The following is an 18,092-nucleotide window of genomic DNA, read 5'->3' on the forward strand; positions in this document are numbered from 1 at the left end:
GTGTATTATTCTTATTATTTTTTATGCAGTGTAGTACTTTGTCATTTTCATGGTTTATATTCATATAATTGTACCGTCCTCAGAGTGACCAGTGATTAGTCAATGACATCATTTAATTTCATGGCGAATAATACGAGCAGATTAACCAAATGAACGGCTCCGGTTTGGACCAGTTCTTGTTTAGAGGGAGTATGATTGCTTATGTGCTTTCTATTATTCTATGTGCAGCGATCTCTCTGCATGACGGTTCTTTTAGTCTCACTCGTTCTGTGATTGTAATAGGGCCGACCTTGGATGAGTCTGCGCAGGAGCAGAGCTGATGTATGGCCTCTGTGCGCAGGCCGGCAGTAACTGAAAGCCGTGTTTTTATTTCCTAGCGCAGGGCACAGTGTCAAGCCGTATAAGTGGGTTCATTTCTCCTACGCCTCTCCCCCTCACCCACACCCTCCCTTTCTCCTGCTCCAGCTGCTTGGGAGGAATGCTAAATGTCAGGTTAGCGGACACGTATTAGTCCGAATAGAATAAGCACCAACAGAGCAGAGCGAGCGGCTTTTGCGGGTCTGCACGTACGCAAACACGGACGTTTTTTTTTCCCCTTCCTATTTGTTGAATGTAAAATTGACCAGTACGACTACTAGGCTTCTGTGTTAAATTTTTAAATGAAATGAAAGGTTTCGTGGCCCCACACACACATGGGATTGAACATGACTAGGTGTTTAATGTGGGCTCGTGGGCTGCCTGCTGAGCCGATCTCTCAGCCTGTATGGAAATGCCAGTGCAGCGATGTGTGCAGCACAACACACTGACACAGTGGCGTAGCCTGGAATTAATAAACTAAATGAAATATCTCTCTGTGATCTGTACAATTATATTGATAAATGTAAGGTGTTTATGCTTTTTGGGTGGCTGCCAGACAGTAGTAGGTGCAGCGATCGGGGGGGGAAAAGTTATTTAATCATTTAAGGCGCATTTTGCGGTCAAACAACATTCCAATATTAGTAATGTTATCATAAAACACCTTTATGAGGATTAAAATAAAATATACGAAATTACATTTTATCTTAGAAAGCTTGATTTTATTTCTTTTCTTTCTCTCTTGCAGTAAGCTACAGTACTTCACAGGCTGTCATGTCAATATCACTAAGCTCAGAGAGCAGCTAGCCGGCTTTCAGCTTCACGGAGGAAAATGCCTGGTCCCGATTGGTTAATTCTGTTTCTCAAGAATGCAGCTGGTAGGAAAGTAAAAATCTAGTAATTGAACTAACACGGAGATGCGTTTTGAGTTTGAGTGAATCTCGTCTCTGTCCTTTTTGTTGGCGCTGCAACATACCGAAACGGAGCGTGTCTGCGTGTCCACATACGCATATACTGTAAAGTTTCCACATTACGGTAGAGTAAATTGCTCCGTTTTGCATAACTATGTACTGTAATTTCTTCAATTATTGACAAATTACTACCCCATACTGATCACTATTCTTTACGACTCCTGGGTAGGCAGGACTATGTCCCGACTTACAATATTTTCAAGTTATGATGTCATCGGAAAGCATCTCCATCGTAAGTTGGAGATTATTATTTGTATTACTGAGCAATAATAAAGTATTTGATAAAGTAATCTTATCTTATTTTAAAATTTCTATCCAATTGTATAACAAAACCAAGCTTTTGCCATGAACACCACCACAGAAGTTGACATGGCGCTAAGAAAAAGGAAAGAAAGAGCGAGCATTAATGAACTTGAGTATAGATCCACTACTGGGCAAAACATAACATTATACTATGAATACTATGATTATGCTATGAAATGAAAGTACAGTATATACTGTACTTTCATTTATACACTAATAGGGAAGTGAGTTTTTGGTTTGTTTTAACATGACTGTGTCTTACAGTGGCTGCAGGTTTGCCTTTTTTTTTTTTTTTTGCCCGGTGTTCCCCAGTAGCCTCAGATCCCAGTTCTTGGCTGACAGGAGTAAAACATGATGTGGGATTCCACCTCCCAGTTTGTCTCAGAGATGCTTTTTTTTTTTTTTTTTTTTTTTTTTTTTTTTTTTTTTTACTCACCAAGGTTGATAAGATTGTTGATGTGATTAACAATAACCTTCCTGATAGCTGAAACTCATCTAGCTACCCCCTCCCTCCCCCTCCCAGAAAAAATCCTGAAAAAAATCCTCCATCTTACACCAACAAACATTCCGGATCTCCACACACACACACACACACACACACACACACACACACACACACACTTAAAGGATGTTTGATGTGAACATTACCTGAAGCTCTTGACCTGTATCTGCATGATTTTATGCATTACGCCTGCTACACCATGGACTCCCATCCATCAGTGCTGCATCACCTCGTGCCTGAGGAGTGCGAGGCAGGCAGGAGGGTTCTTTCTGTCTGAGAATGCCTGGGTGACATCTCTCAGTGGCCTCTCCATCAACTTTGAGAGGAACACACACACACACACACACACACACACACACACACACACACACACACACACACTGCATTCCAGCACTCTGCAGCTCAGCCTCAATTCACTACAGCAGTTTGGGTTTAAAATAGAGCACCGCATGGAGCCGTAGATCGCTGCAGAGCCCTGGCACGTGGGATCAGTGCTGCTGGTTCATTTTTCAAGGGCAGGAAGCGGAAACTTAGGTTTAGCAGCAGCTCTATCAATATATGTGGTTTAGCCTGTAGGTTTGGTTTGTAGTATTCTCTGAGCTCTGTGAAAGCGTGTATGGCGTTGACTCGAAATGTGACTGTTTGCATATGATCATAGTGTACGATGGTGATAAGGACATTTCAGGTGGTAGCTGAAATCATCTGAAAAACCGACACAAGCTATATTTTTGTCTAGAACAAATACTGTGTATGATGACAGAAGGTCATGACCTTTTTTGTTATGCATAAAACACTACTTTTAGGTGGTGCACTATTTCTCTTGACATAAAGCCAATAAAATAATTTGCAACCCCATTTATTTATTTATTTTTTTTTTTTATCTGTTTTTATTATTTTTGCAATGTTTTTATCAATGAACACAGAGTCGTCGTCTTAAGTCCATTTGAAACGTTTTCGCCTTTTTGACCAAAGTGCCATGTAGAAACCTAGAATTACGCTTTGTGATTAATGTTCTGTTTGTTTGTGTTTTTCTAACACTAATTACTAAAACAATCAAGATAATCTGTTAAGGCGCTATATTTTAAAAGCGTTTATACTCTTTAAGCGGAGGAATCCAAAGCTCAGCATGTGGCTTGTGGGTGAATACCAATTGCAGTGTAACTGAATTTATTTCCTTCATCTTTGACTTTATTTCCTTCATCTTTTGACTTTTTATGATGAGATTAAACTAATTACCTACAGCTAGCTAGTATGAATGTAAAGGGTTCATTACAGGTGCAGGTCCTTTTGGCATCCTTAATTCAAACCCAAGGATATACATGTCAGACTAAGATATGCAGTATCTCACAAAAGTCAGTGCACCCCTCACATTTTAGTAGATCGTCTCGAAAGACAATACTATAGAAATGAAACTTATTACTTACTATAGAAATATAAACCAGCCATGGTATGTGTGTGTATTTATATGTGTATGTGTATATATATATATATATATATATATATATATATATATATATATATATATATATATATATATATATATATATACAGTGAGGAAAATAAGTATTTGAACACCCTGCTATTTTGCAAGTTCTCCCACTTAGAAATCATGGAGGGGTCTGAAATTGTCATCGTGGGTGCATGTCCACTGTGAGAGACATAATCTAAAAAAAAATATCCAGAAATTACAATATATGATTTTTAAACTATTTATTTGTATGATACAGCTGCAAATAAGTATTTGAACACCTGAGAAAGTCAATGTTAATATTTGGTACAGTAGCCTTTGTTTGCAATTACAGAGGTCAAACGTTTCCTGTAGTTTTTCACCAGGTTTGCACACACTGCAGGAGGGATTTTGGCCCACTCCTCCACACAGATCTTCTCTATATCAGTCAGGTTTCTGGCCTGTCGCTGAGAAACACGGAGTTTGAGCTCCCTTCAAAGATTCTCTACTGGGTTTAGGTCTGGAGACTGGCTAGGCCACGCCAGAACCTTGATATGCTTCTTACAGAGCCACTCCTTGGTTATCCTGGCTGTGTGCTTCGGGTCATTGTCATGTTGGAAGACCCAGCCTCGACCCATCTTCAATGCTCTAACTGAGGGGAGGAGGTTGTTGCCCAAAATCTCGCAATACATGGCCCCGGTCATCCTCTCCTTAATACAGTGCAGTCGCCCTGTCCCATGTGCAGAAAAACACCCCCAAAGCATGATGCTACCACCCCCATGCTTCATTGTAGGGATGGTGTTCTTGGGATGGTACTCATCATTCTTCTTCCTCCAAACACGTTTAGTGGAATTATTACACAAAAGTTCTATTTTGGTCTCATCTGACCACATGACTTTCTCCCATGACTCCTCTGGATCATCCAAATGGTCATTGGCAAACTTGAGACGTGCCTGGACATGTGCTGATTTAAGCAGGGGAACCTTCCGTGCCATGCATGATTTCAAACCATGACGTCTTAGTGTATTACCAACAGTAACCTTGGAAACGGTGGTCCCAGCTCTTTTCAGGTCATTGACCAGCTCCTCCCGTGTAGTTCTGGGCTGATTTCTCGCCTTCCTTAGGATCATTGAGAACCCACAAGGTGAGATCTTTCATGGAGCCCCAGTCCGAGGGAGATTGACAGTCATGTTTAGCTTCTTCCATTTTCGAATGATTGCTCCAACAGTGGACCTTTTTTCACCAAGCTGCTTGGCAATTTCCCCGTAGCCCTTTCCAGCCTTGTGGAGGTGTACAATTTTGTCTCTAGTGTCTTCGGACAGCTCTTTGGTCTTGGCCATGTTAGTAGTTGGATTCTTACTGATTGTATGGGGTGGACAGGTGTCTTTATGCAGCTAACGACCTCAAACAGGTGCATCTAATTTAGGATAATAAATGTAGTGGAGGTGGACATTTTAAAGGCAGACTAACAGGTCTTTGAGGGTCAGAATTCTAGCTGATAGACAGGTGTTCAAATACTTATTTGCAGCTGTATCATACAAGTAAATAGTTTAAAAATCATACATTGTGATTTCTGGATTTTTTTTTTTAGATTATGTCTCTCACAGTGGACATGCACCTACGATGACAATTTCAGACCCCTCCATGATTTCTAAGTGGGAGAACTTGCAAAATAGCAGGGTGTTCAAATACTTATTTTCCTCACTGTGTATATATATATATATATATATATATATATATATATATATATACACTCGTCTGTGTATATATATATACACACACACACACACACACACACACACACACCGATCAGGGATAACATTGACATTGTAACATTATGAGCGGTGAAGTAAGTAACACTGATTGTCTCTACATCATGGCCCCTTTTAGTGGGTGGGATATATTTGGCAGCAACTGAACAATTTGTGTTCAAAGTTAATGTGTTAGAAGCAGGAAAAATGGGCAAGCGTAAGGATTTAAGCGTGTTTGACAAGCACCAAATTGTGATTAAAAAAGCTCTTGTGGGATGTTCTCGGTTTGCAGTGGTCAGTATCTATCAAAAGGGGTCCGAGGTAGGAACAGTGGTGAACCGGCGACAGAGTTATGGATGGCCAAGGCTCGCTGATTGAAAGCGAAGGCTGGTCCGTGTGGTCCGATCCAATAGACGAGCTTCTGTAGCCCAAATTGCTGTATGTTAATGCTGTTAATGCTCGACGGATATGGACTGTTTCTGCAGCAAAAGGGGGACCAACACAAAATTAGGCAGGTGTAATGCCTGATTTGTTGTGTATATATTTATACGTGTGTGTGTGTGTGTATATTTGTGGTTTTAATCGATATATGCATTTAAATGCAATGTCTGCCCTCAATGCTGTAACTGTAAGCAGCTAATAGTTATTTTTAGCTTGACATTAATTAGTGTGCACACAATGCAGACTCTTGTTTTGTTTGTTTTTTATATGGCAAAAGGGGAATGTGGAAACACTGTCATATAACTCTCCTGATAATATACAGGGCCAAATGTGGTTCAGCCTGTCAATGGATATTTATCTGAGACGTGAGAACCAAATGAACATCTCATCAGTAAAACACTGGGCGATATATAGATTAGCTAGAAGTTGGAGTTGTGCTGACGTATGTGCGGCTGACGGCTTGACGTGCTGACCTAATGGATCGGAAGCCACAGTCCTGCTGCTGCACTTTCCTTTCTCTCTCGTCGAGCCGAGCAAGAAAAAAAAAAAAAGGCACCATGCTTGGCTAAGCAACCAGCAGCCAGTCCATTTCTCAAAGGTTAATAGAGCTGCCTCATAATGCACACTAATCAGCAGCTAATGTGTTTGCTTTCTATTAATACCCACCCAGGTCAGCGGTGACGAACAGCTACCTTTCACTCAGGAGGCGTGCCAAATCGCCATTTCTCGTTCTCTTGTTTTTGGCCCTCAGTCTGGGTGCCAAGAAAAGTGAGGTCGTTCTGTTAAGTGGAGTGAAGAGTTATATATTTTTTTTTTAACAGGCAGAGCAGCTATGAATTACTAATAGGCTGTGAATTCTCCAGAGAGCCCCCCGTGACCTGTGGACAAATGGAGAGAGCAGCGCTTGTGTTCTTAAAGAGCTTTTGTTCGTAGGCATTAGCATTAAATCCCTGCTATCTAGGGGAAGGTGCATACTTTAGTTCTCGACTTGTAACTAGCAGCTATAATCGAAATCACTTCATTTCTCTAATGTAAATTTTCCTTGCATGAGATTGTGCCTGTATGTGTCATGCTGCATGTTTTTCAACCTTGCTAGATGTTCGGACGAGTACTCGAGTCGGCGTTATGGGAAGTGCCGAACGCATGACACAGTGGCGTATGACAGCACTGGGGTTGAGAGAGCTTCTGGGGATATTCGAGGACTTTTTACCCACACACCAAACACTGGCCTGCATTGTCAGAGAAATCTTGCTTAGAGAAAAAACGGCACAGACCGAGCGTTATATGTACCATTTTTCACTGCTGTGCTTACAGAAAAAGAAAAAGGTCACAAGTCTTAGTTACTCATATACACACACACACACACACACACACACACACACACACACACACAATTGAAAGAGAGATGATGAGCTGCTGAGCTCAGTTTCTCTGCGAGTTTGCTCTTTTGCACACGCAGTAAGTAAGATAATTGCTGATTAAGCCACATGACTGAGTCTTCTCCGCTTTTACTTATTCATTTACCTCATAAATCCTGCTGATTATTTTAGCTCTCGTATTTTTATGAGAGTTCAAAGCAAAAAAAAAAAAAAAGCAACTAAACCCAGTTACGTAACAGGGATCAGCGGTATAATGATATAATCTTGATCTTGATGTTCTGATAAACGATCTGATGCTACGCTTGTGATTTATTGCAGGGATCAGTAGTAGAGGGCGGTATGATAGTTAAGCCCATTATGCCGGTCGGCATTTTCCTTTAGGTATAGCGGAGCGCTACAAAGAACTACTTGTATGCGAGAGAACAACAAATTAGACACAATACCAACACAATTAGACATAGTGAAGGATTGAACAAAGTACAGGATTTTCTGTCCATTTCCAAACTGCTGGCTCGCAAATCACTCCCTCCGTGTCTGTTTCAGTGCTTTGCCACTCGTCTGCGTGGTCATTAATCATATTCATATACAGAGGTGTTTTATATTCGCGTTAATGAAAAAAAAACGCGTTATGACTGCCTAGTCAGGGTCTATGGCTACTGCCAGTAAGAGTAAGTTCTTAAATAATCTTGCCAACACTCAGCACCAGTTAAATCATACTGACGTTCACGTCTACGAAATAGCAGTTACGCATCTGTTTATTTTTTCCCCCAAATAGATTTTATTCGTCATCTTCATTCAAGTATATTAGATGTATAGCCAAACATTTATGGATGCCTGACCACTATTCTTGTTTGTGCTCGATGGACATCTTATTCCAGATTTAGTCTCCACAGCGGTTAACCCTTATAATAAGTTCCATTCTTCAGGGAAGGTTTTCAGTTACGTCTTGCGGCATGGCTGTGGGAATTTGCGCTTGTTAGTTGCTTTTTATTGTCTTTGGTTTCACCATAGGACATCAACATATCAACCTACGGTTCTAGTCATCTTTCAGATGCATATTAGGGATGTGCGTGTGCATTGGTGAGGCCGATGTGATTCGCATCTCGTCGTATAGCCAATGATGCAATACGTTAAGAATGTATATGAAGAGGCTACCGATGGGATACGATTCACCCCATTACGATACAATGTGGTTTGACCAATGCAGTACAATGCAATGGAAAAAATATGATGCTTTGCAATTTAATATATTAGATAGTTTGCTTAAATTTCTTTCTGTTCTATCAGCAGGAAGATGCAGCTCTACCTCTGCCATGTTAATCTATATTCGATGTGACAGGACACGCCTTCGTCTCCGTTGTGTTGTGATCCGTCATATTCGCGTAGAAGCTGAGTGGTGCTGAGAGAACACGCTCGAGAAATAGTTTAGAGAGGAGAAATGAATCTGCATATAAAATAGTGGTCACAAATTATCGGTCACTTTTTAAATAATAAAAGCATAGCGCGTCTACTGATAATTATATAGAAATAAATTTTTTCGATACAAATGCCAACTAGTATTCGATGCACCGAAGCGAATCTGTAAGTCTTACCATCCCTAATGCAAATACATTCACATAAGTGCATATCTATGCGTACATATCCACACCTACTCACATTCCTGATTTATCATTCAACCGCAGTTGGCACAAATGACAATCTGAAGAGCATTTTTCCTCACCCGTGATTGTTTAAAGTGTCTCCTTCACACGTTAAACATCCACAGGTTTGAAATCGAGAGCGCAGGGAATGCGGAAACTCTTATTTAAAAAAAATAATCAGTAGGTTTTGTTGGATATTTTGCGTATTGATATCTTTTCGTCACCTAGCACCAGGTGTTGGATGAGGTGGCCTGGGACACCGGGTCTAATTCATCTTTTAAACATTCACCAGGGTTGAGGTTAGGGCTCTGTTATTCCTGTTCAGTTTGGTTTTCAGAGAGCTTGTATTGTGCAGTGTCATCCTACTTATTCCAGTCAAATACTGTGGAAACAGGGTGTGATGGTTCACAGACCTTTATACATGAGTATGTCTGGTCTATTTCTTTAAAAAGGTAGAACTCATAAAAACTGAATTCTTGGTCAATAAGTTTCTTGTGAAAATGGAAGGGGTGTATTTATTTTGGCTCAGCAACTACTAATCATTAGTACATTTACTGAATGTAATGATTTTCCTTGCTGTCGGTTTTTGAAGGCCGTTGTTGCCAAACTAACAACAAACACTGAACACTAGCAAAGTTTAGCCTGTAATTTAGTTGTACTTAGTAAACTACTTAATAAAACTACTACTACTAATAGTAGTTAATACCAGAGTATTTGGAATTTTTTTTTACATTTAAACCACCTACTGCAATTTACAGTGCTTTCAAGTCCCAAACACATCTCCATGCTGGCTCACAACGTCAGGAACTAAGAATAGCAGCAGTCGAAATCCTTGTCGAGTATAAAAAGGAAACACCATAAAAGACCATTTTTTTTGTTTGTTTTTTTTTTTCATTTCTTTTTTTTATACAATTATTATGACATAGTAAATAAAGTGATAATTCAACAAAGGTTATACTGAACTTATTTGGTTCTACAAAGATTAGTATTTTATGTAGCACCAGGGTGTATTCTTGCCTCGTTTCCAGCGTTCCCAGGATAGTCTCAGGATCTGCTAATCTGCTAACCCTGAAGATAAATGAATAAATTAATTATTTAAGCTAATGGTCTCACCAGCAGCAGTCTATACAGTTGAAGGGGAGATTCAGTGTAGCCAGACAGCAGGACTACAGTCATTCATTTATTTTATGTCTCGATACAAATATACTCCAAACCTATTCGATTTTTACTTAGCAAGTCACATAACTTATATAACAGTTAGCTTCTGTTGGCGTGGAAAGGTGTCCGAATTGGTAGAATGTGGGTCAGAAGTTTATGAAAGTTTTTCCAGTTCGGACACAATGCATCATTTCTACAAATTCTCTGTAAAAATCACTCGGGTCTCATGCTAGGTTTTCAAGAGGTGTGACTGGTCAGAGAGACTCACTCAAAGGTATGTGGTACATACAGTATGGGTAGTATGTACATTATATTTGCTGTGTGTGTAAATTCAAGCTTAATACATCGGCCGCTGAGCTAAATATCTTGCAAATGTCAGTTATTATGGTGTGTACGCGTGTGTTTGTGGTTTCTTCATGACCGTGAAATGATTTTGAGCTGTGGAGGAAAAGCCAGGCTTTCAGCAGGATTGCGACACCACGGACACAGCGCCTCAGGCAGGGCCACGCTAAGCAACTCGAGTTGCTTAAGAGCAAAATAAATAAATAAATCGGTGTTTTAATACAGCGATCTAATCCGCTGAGTTAATAACCTTTATCTCTGGTAATTGCAGGGGTCTAAAAGCTCTAATGCTGCGGAACAAATGTGTCTTATGGCCCACAGAGAGTTCAGTGTGTGGTGAGTGTGTGTGTGTGTGTGTGTGTGTGTGGACGGAGTGTGTGGAAAAGAGAGCCTTTATTTATAAAACAAGTACTTATGAAATCAGAACAGGCTCTGTGTGTTTAGACGTGTCCTCTGTGTATAATACACTTGTCGAACAGGGTTTTTTTTTTTTTTTTCGTGTAGATATTAACGTTAACGTCCATCGTGTTCAATGACACGAATTATGAAGCGCACATACGGTGCGGATCAGAGCAGGCTGTTTATGTAGAAATGCAAAGGGATTATATGTGTATGTGTGTGTGTGCGTGTGTGTGTGTGAGTGAGTTGCAGTAAATCAGTGCATCGCAGTCTCTTTGTGTTTTCATCACGCGGCAGCCGGAGCAGCTCGGAAGCTGTGCGGATGCTAAATGTGAAAATGTCAATGTTATTGAACAGCCGCTGTGAGGCAAAGTCCTGATGTTTTTATTTCCAAGCACCCTGACTCGGGGGGGGGGGGGGGGGGGGATGCATTAGAGGGGTGTGTGTGTGTGTGTATTTTGGAGCTGAGAAGGATGGTTGGAATTGAAGTGTGTCTCTTTGGCTGGGGGGGGTCGGGGCAGGGTTGATGTCTCTAGGGCCTTGATGCTTAGATTAATTTTTGCAGCATAAGTGGTTTCGCTAAATGTCATCGATTCAAGTGGCTGGCTGAAAGGTGCTGTCACTTAGACGGTGCAAATTTCTTTTTCCTTGTTTATTTTTTTTGTTGGGTGGAAAATGAATGCCTTGTTAAACAAACCAGCAGCGTGATTCCCCTGTCACATCCCTTCATTTATTTTCTTTGTTTCCCCTGTGTGATGATTCAGGCTGCTATGGCTCTTTGCCATTTTTTGCATTTATTACATTCATTCATCTAGTATTTTTTTTCCCTCCTGTGCTAGTCCTTATTTACCCTTAAAGTCAAGAAGGGCAGGAAGATGTCTTGTGGTGTGATGTGATGTAATAGGATGTGATGACAGGATATCAGCGTTATGGTAAAATGACATCACCATAAGCTTTTTTGAAGATGTAAGATGTAAGTTAGAGAAATATCCATGACGTCGTTACCATCACTGATGGGGAGATTGAAGCTTAATGGTTAAGGCGTCGGACTTTGGATCTGAAGGCCGTGCGTTTAAAACCCGGCCACACCAAGTGGCCCCTGAGCAAGGCCCTTAACCCAGTAGTTGCTCAGTTGTATGGATGAGAAGATAAGTCGCTCAGGTTAATGTTACTCTTTAAGGGTCCAAGAAAAAAGAAAACTAAAATAAACATATAATTGTTGATTTTATGCAAAGGTAAGATGATAATGTGTATCACGGATGTAATGGTAAAGCAGTAACTTGTTTCCTGGATGTTCCTCAGCATTAAATGTAAATATGAATAGTAAAAAAAAAATCGTGAGAAATTTTTTTTTTTTTTTTAGGCTACTAAATATTTCACCACCCTGTCGTAGGTTATTTTTCTATTACAGACACACACACACACACACACACCCAAGTGTTTCATTTGTTACATAATGTCCACCCCTTTTGCTTGGAAACACATGACCACTGTGGCTACATCTGCAGCAGTCTGTACTCAAGGATTCAAGTCCAAACATCACAGCTACAAATCTATGCTCTCTTTCATCATCGATCATCATCTATCATCTACCACCTCTCACTGTGGGAGTGTTCTCTTTTTACCTCCCTCTATCTATCCTTTCTTTTGCTCTGATCTCAGACAGACCCAGCCTTATTCCCAGACCAGCATTTCCATTAAACCGAACCCACTGCTTTCCAATCCCGCACCATGCGCTCCCTCTGGCACCTCCGGAGGTTCAGTGTGGGGATGTGATTATTTTTGATGCGACCTTTCTGTTTAGCCACTTAAAGAGTGTCGGGCTGAATCGCGAAGATGCAAATGACAGCAATAAATCCGGTAATGATGCCGCAACGACTTCTCTCAAAGTGCCTGAGCGGGATGCTTAATGAGTTTGGTAATTGGCTTTCTGCCGAGCGGCTCGCGGTCTCTTGTTCTTTCTTTTTCTCTCACACACTTACAGACATTGTTCATGTGGCCCTGTTTCCTCTTAGTGTACATACATTTTCCAACACGTTTTTATTTAAAGCCCTACACCGCGCTCTACACATTTTTCAAACGCAAACCAGCAACCTGACCAACATGACACATTAACACTAGCATGAAAGATGTTTATATCCATTGTTGTTTATCTATTTTATTTTATTTTATTCCAATGCTGTTAGCAAGCTGTTGTAGATATGTATGCAATATATAAACAAAAGTATTGGGACACTTGAATTTTCCAGCCATATGTGGTTCTTCCCCAAACTGTTACCACAAAAATTGGAGGCACACAATTGTACAGGATTTCATTCAATGCAGTAGCATCAAATTTTCCCATCACTTGAACTAGGAGCCCAAATCCTGTTTCAGCATGACATTACCCTGTGCACAAAAAGCGAGCTGCATGTAGATACAGTTTACATGGATTGGAGTGGAAGACTTTTAGTGGCCTGCTATAGAGCTCTGACCTCAACCCACATTTGGGGAGAATTGGAAGGGCACCCCTGGCCTCCTCACCTCACCTACATCAGTGCCTGACTTTACTAATGCCCTTGTGGCTGAATGAGCGAAATCTCCACAAGCACACAAAAATCGAGTAGAAATATTATAAGAGGAGTAAAGGTTCTTATAAGAGTAAATATGGATTAAACGTGGAATGGGACGTTCAGAAAGCATGTTAGGTATCTTATGGGGGAGGCGTCCACAAAATTTTGTCCATATAAGTATTGTTTGTGTAGCTCAGTCTGAAACTTGGAAAATGTCTCCATACGAGGGTTTATATTTTGCTTTTTTTGGTAGATTAGCAAATCAAAATAATCTTACTATGGATTTATGCTCACCTGAAGCACCACTCAACACTGCTGCTTCCTTCCATGCTTTACATTCCTTTGTAATGTCTTTGCACACCTTAATGTCAAGATAAGATAAAAGCTTGATTATAAATTTAACTTGCATGTTACAGTACAAGGAAACTTCAAAGATCATGCCGTTACTGAAATCCGAGACGTGATCATAGTTTCAGTAGCAACATATGTCTGGTTATTTTTTGGCTTAAATGCCACCCGGAGAAATGTTTTAGCAAAAGTGCAAGTCGGAATAACGTCTTTTTTTCCCTCTTCGCACATTCGACATGCAAAATGAGGAAAAAAACGGACGCTTACTTGTCTTTCGTTTGCGTGATCAAAGCTAATAAAAATGACAGTTACAAGCCTGAGTGGCTTTAGGTACTGTTTTGTTTCTTCTGTTTTCTCACCGTGTCTGTCTATTCACTGATCGTGAGCAAATACTGCTGTATGTAATGTAACCAATTTTGTAGAGAACTGGGATTTCACACTGCTCAAGGCTTGAGCAGGGAAGGAATTGCAAGCTGAAAAAAGACTACCCCAAGTTGACAGGTTGTTGTTGTTGTTTTGTTTTTTTAATACTGGTTGTATGTTAGAAATTTCAGGCTGCAACTCAAACCCAGCATTCGCTTTGACATTTCTCTGTCATGTTTTTTCAGACTCTTTTAGTCCTTTGAAATGTTGAGTTGCTTTTGTGAGACACTAGTGGAGACAGTATAGGAGGGAGACACTATAGAAGCTGCATATACTTTACAGAAGACACTATAGAAGCTGCATTTGGATTTGGACAGCCATAACTTCAGTGACGGCTTCTCTTATATGGACATTAGACCCATGAATTGTTGTAATTATCATTCCTTCTGCCTCATGCACATTCCACACATAGGTGTTGTATCGCTGTCGTGAACGAGAAGGTGGCAGCCATTTTTCAGTTTAGTGGGTTACAGCAGCTTTGAACATACAAAAAGGCTTTTTTTTGCAGTGGAATTTACAGAGATCAACTGTTTCAAGCCATGAACGTTCAGTGAAATGGTCGTTCTTCTAAGGAAGCGCGTTAGACATATGCATGCATACAATCCTTCCTCACTGGATATTGTTCTGTATAATAGAGGCAGTGTGATATGCAGCAGGTCAAGACGATGGAATCTTTTTTCTTTCTAATTCCTACACGTCTTTTATTTCTCTCTCTCTTTTTCTCTTCTTTATTGCGCTAACACTACTTTGCATTGCTGGATACTAGGAATGTGAATGCAACCAACTGAAACGGCTGGTTGCCAAGTAACAAAAGTTTCGATCGTTTATAATTCTGAAAACATGATGAGGTTCCAATCTATCCGATGTTATGTTATTGACTGCGAGTTCTGTGTGATTGATTGTATTCATGTAAGGACATGAGGCAAAAATATTGCTGCAATGTGTGTAACTCTACACCCAAACAATCGTGGATGATCATCTCTTTCAGTTGTCTCACTGAATCAGTTTGGAAGAGTTTGGATAATCTACATTGTGGCCAATAACAATAATTCCAGCAAAGACAGTAAATGATCTGCAGGCTTCACTGAGACTCGTCTCGTGTTAACAGTCCACAGTTCGCAATATCGCCGACCGCAGCCCCAATGATTAGTCAAAGCAAAAGTCACTACCCAAAACACAAAAAAATTTCCGCTAAATTCTGCTTTGTCTGCTGATAGTGCAGCTGTCTGCATGGTGACAGGCAGCTTGAAACCGATTAGAGATGCACTGATAGCAGAGCGAGCTTTGCACAATACTGACGCCGTAATGTTTTTTTTTTATCGGATTTTTGCGTAACTTTGTGAACTGGAATGTTTTATTAATATCTGAGAGAGTAGTCACGCCTCGGGCCCGTTCCCTGTACATCTGAAAATACCGCTTCGGCGTGCAGGCTGTGCTCAAGCAGGCGTCCATTGAGTAAAACACAGTCAGCTTTTTGTGTCTCTGCTTGATATCTGCGGACGGGGTGAACCCGAAGATCAGCAATCGCAATCGATAGTGGCTGTGGAAAAATAAAAACATCTACGCTGGAGACGTTTAATTTTTTTTTTTTTTTTTTTTTTTTTTTTTTTTTTTTTACCACTTATGCCCACGTGTACGCAGAGAACACAGAGATGCTTGAAGGATGTCAGTTTTGAAGTGTGCCGGCCTCTCGCACTGCTGCTGCTGTCGCTGCTCGGTTTGTTTATCCCCTTTCTGTACCTGCAGCCCGGGAAAACAATAACGCCTCTGTAGGCTCCCGCTGAGCGCCGTCAACACACCGCTCTCCAGACAGATTGAAACTTTCCTCCTCTTTGTTTTCATTGTGCATAATTCTCCACAACTCTTGACGCATCTCACTTGGCGCTCCTGTGCTGGATCTTCCACAGCACGTACGCTTAAAAAAAAAAAAAAAAGGTGGACACGCAGGAAATGAACATGTCGTCAGCAGTGGCCCCGATCAGCATAATAATGGCAGCGCAGTTGGTTTCTGCAGCCTAAGACGTAAGTGCTATTCAAACAAAAACACTCCCGAGGCCACTTAATTGCCCAACAATGGCCTTAATGTTTTGGCTTAAGCGCACGGTATTAAAGCTGTTCAACCCATCTGGCCACCTCAAAGGTGTCTGTCTCTCCTTCATTTTTTCTTAACCACCGGCGCACCTTCATATTCTGGAAGCAGTTCAGCTGGCTGTTAATTGCTTTAATCAGTTCCAGTCAGTTAAAAAGAAAAAAAAAAAGCACCTAGGAGGAATGACTTCTACTATTAAAATACCCTGTACTATTTGCATGTGTGGTTTGTGAGTCACTCAAAACCATATGACCCCGTTGATTGTATCAGAGCGTGTTCTCGCTTACAGTACACGGTAAACAGCGAGTCATTGCTTCATTGCTCTAACACTCTGATACAGATATGTTTATGTATCTTCTATCTACACTCTCTCGAATATAACAATTTCTCACTAAACTTCATGGCTCTCAAACAAATCTCAAAGCTGTCCATTTCCCATCACTCAGTGCCACCTGTGCTTGGGGTTATTAAGTGACCAGTAACAGACACGACCAGTGAGGAAGATCAATTTTATTTGAAAAATACGATTCGTTCATTTTTAAGGGTGCCAATACTTTAGCACAGACATCAGTCTTTTGACGGACGACACTCGCTATACATTTTCCACCGATTCTGTCCTTACTTGGCATGTAAGGCCACTAAGAAGGATGCACTCTTAAATGATGCGATACCCTTTTTTGTAGAGTGCAAACGAAGTGACTAGCGAGCCGTTTGGGATTAGTCCTAATTAGGAACAGGCGGATTTTGTACTCGGATGATGGACGAGCTGGATAACAATAAAACGCTGCCCAGAGCTAAATGCACTTAGTGATAGCATCCTGTAGTGGAGCATGTCCCGAAGTGTTTTATTCCTCTTGTACCACAGGTTTGGGGGATAAAAAAAACATACATATTCAATTGCATGTATGTGCAAAAAAAATACATATTCGTCTGCATATTGTTAAAAAAAAAAAAACTAAAACAAAAAAACGTAGTTGTAAAAGTGGATACTTTCAAAAACGCTGTTTTCGCATTGCAGTGTGGACTGAAAACAGAGGCTTTGGAAAAACGATTTGTTTTGTTTTGTCGCAACGTTTCAAATAGCCAGAAAGTCAATAAACGCCAGGCGGAAATGACGCAAGTCGAACCGTAAGTGTTTTCTCACAGTTCATTGTGAATGAACAATTTATGGGAAATGATTAAGTGTGGACGCACAGTGTTTTAGACAAGTTTTTTTTTTCTTGTTGCCCATGAAGTCCTTCTGTCCTTAGGACTGTCCTTTAGTGGGGAAACTCACTGACTTTAGCACTTGAGACTCCACAAAAAGTCACTAAAACAGTGATTATATAAACTTTCTCATCTGTAATAATTATGTAGACCTTACGAGCCTCTGTGAATTAGCTGTAGGAATGCAAAAGCATTAATACAGTAGAAAATGGTACTTCAAGAAATTGTATATGGTCATGTAATTCAGTGCTTGGCTGCACCCCAGCTCGTTTAGAGACCATGACACAAAGCAGGATCATGGGTAATTTGCTAAGCTATTTGAGGTAGAGTCGTGGTGTGATTCTTCCCAGCGTCCATGAGGTGGCAGAGTGAGAGACGCGTGCTGTTAAGCACATGGCAGCCTCTCGCTTTTATGTAATGAGTCTGGACGGCATTTGGCTGTGTTCATGTCTCTCCTGTGTTTGAGTGTTTAGGAAATCTGACAAATTTGTGTAATGGATGGTGTTTAATATATGACGACTTTGTGTACTGTTTCATTCATTTTTTTTTTAACCTGTGTGTGTGTGTGTGTGTGTGTGTGTGTGTGTGTGTGTGTGTGTGTGTGTGTGTGTGTGTGTGTGTTGATCTTTCAACTAATGCACAAATGTTTCCAATGTTGTGCAGATGCTTCCCGTTTAAAAAGCACTGGAATATTTTTCAGGCCTAGTCGTTGAATACAGAACAGACTCCCACCTTTTTTTTTTCTTTTCTTTCTTCATTGAAATAATTACGCTGCAGTTTTTGCCTA

The 18,092-nt window shown here is 40.6% G+C and overlaps 1 protein-coding gene and 1 long non-coding RNA gene across 6 annotated transcripts in view; one reads left to right on the forward strand and one right to left on the reverse strand.

Moving 5' to 3' along the window:
* rerea (arginine-glutamic acid dipeptide (RE) repeats a) overlaps window positions 1-18,092 on the forward strand; it is a 166,350-nt gene that overhangs the window by 44,608 nt on the left and 103,650 nt on the right. For 2 of the 5 annotated variants that reach the window (XM_083569759.1, XM_083569760.1), the window contains exon 2: window positions 1,103-1,232. The exons of the other annotated variants lie outside the window; for them this stretch is intronic. The gene's annotated coding sequence lies outside the window, so the exon portion shown is untranslated. The remainder of the gene's footprint in view (window positions 1-1,102; window positions 1,233-18,092) is intronic. 5 annotated transcript variants of the gene reach the window in all.
* On the reverse strand, window positions 12,844-16,295 carry LOC310741751. Its single transcript, XR_014538056.1, has 2 exons — window positions 13,035-16,295; window positions 12,844-12,958 (listed from the first exon to the last, which is right to left on the reverse strand). It is a non-coding gene; the product is annotated as an uncharacterized lncRNA (long non-coding RNA).

Source organism: Silurus aristotelis (assembly GCF_946808225.1).
Source record: "Silurus aristotelis genome assembly, chromosome: 19".
NCBI classification, from domain to species: Eukaryota; Metazoa; Chordata; class Actinopteri; order Siluriformes; family Siluridae; genus Silurus; species Silurus aristotelis.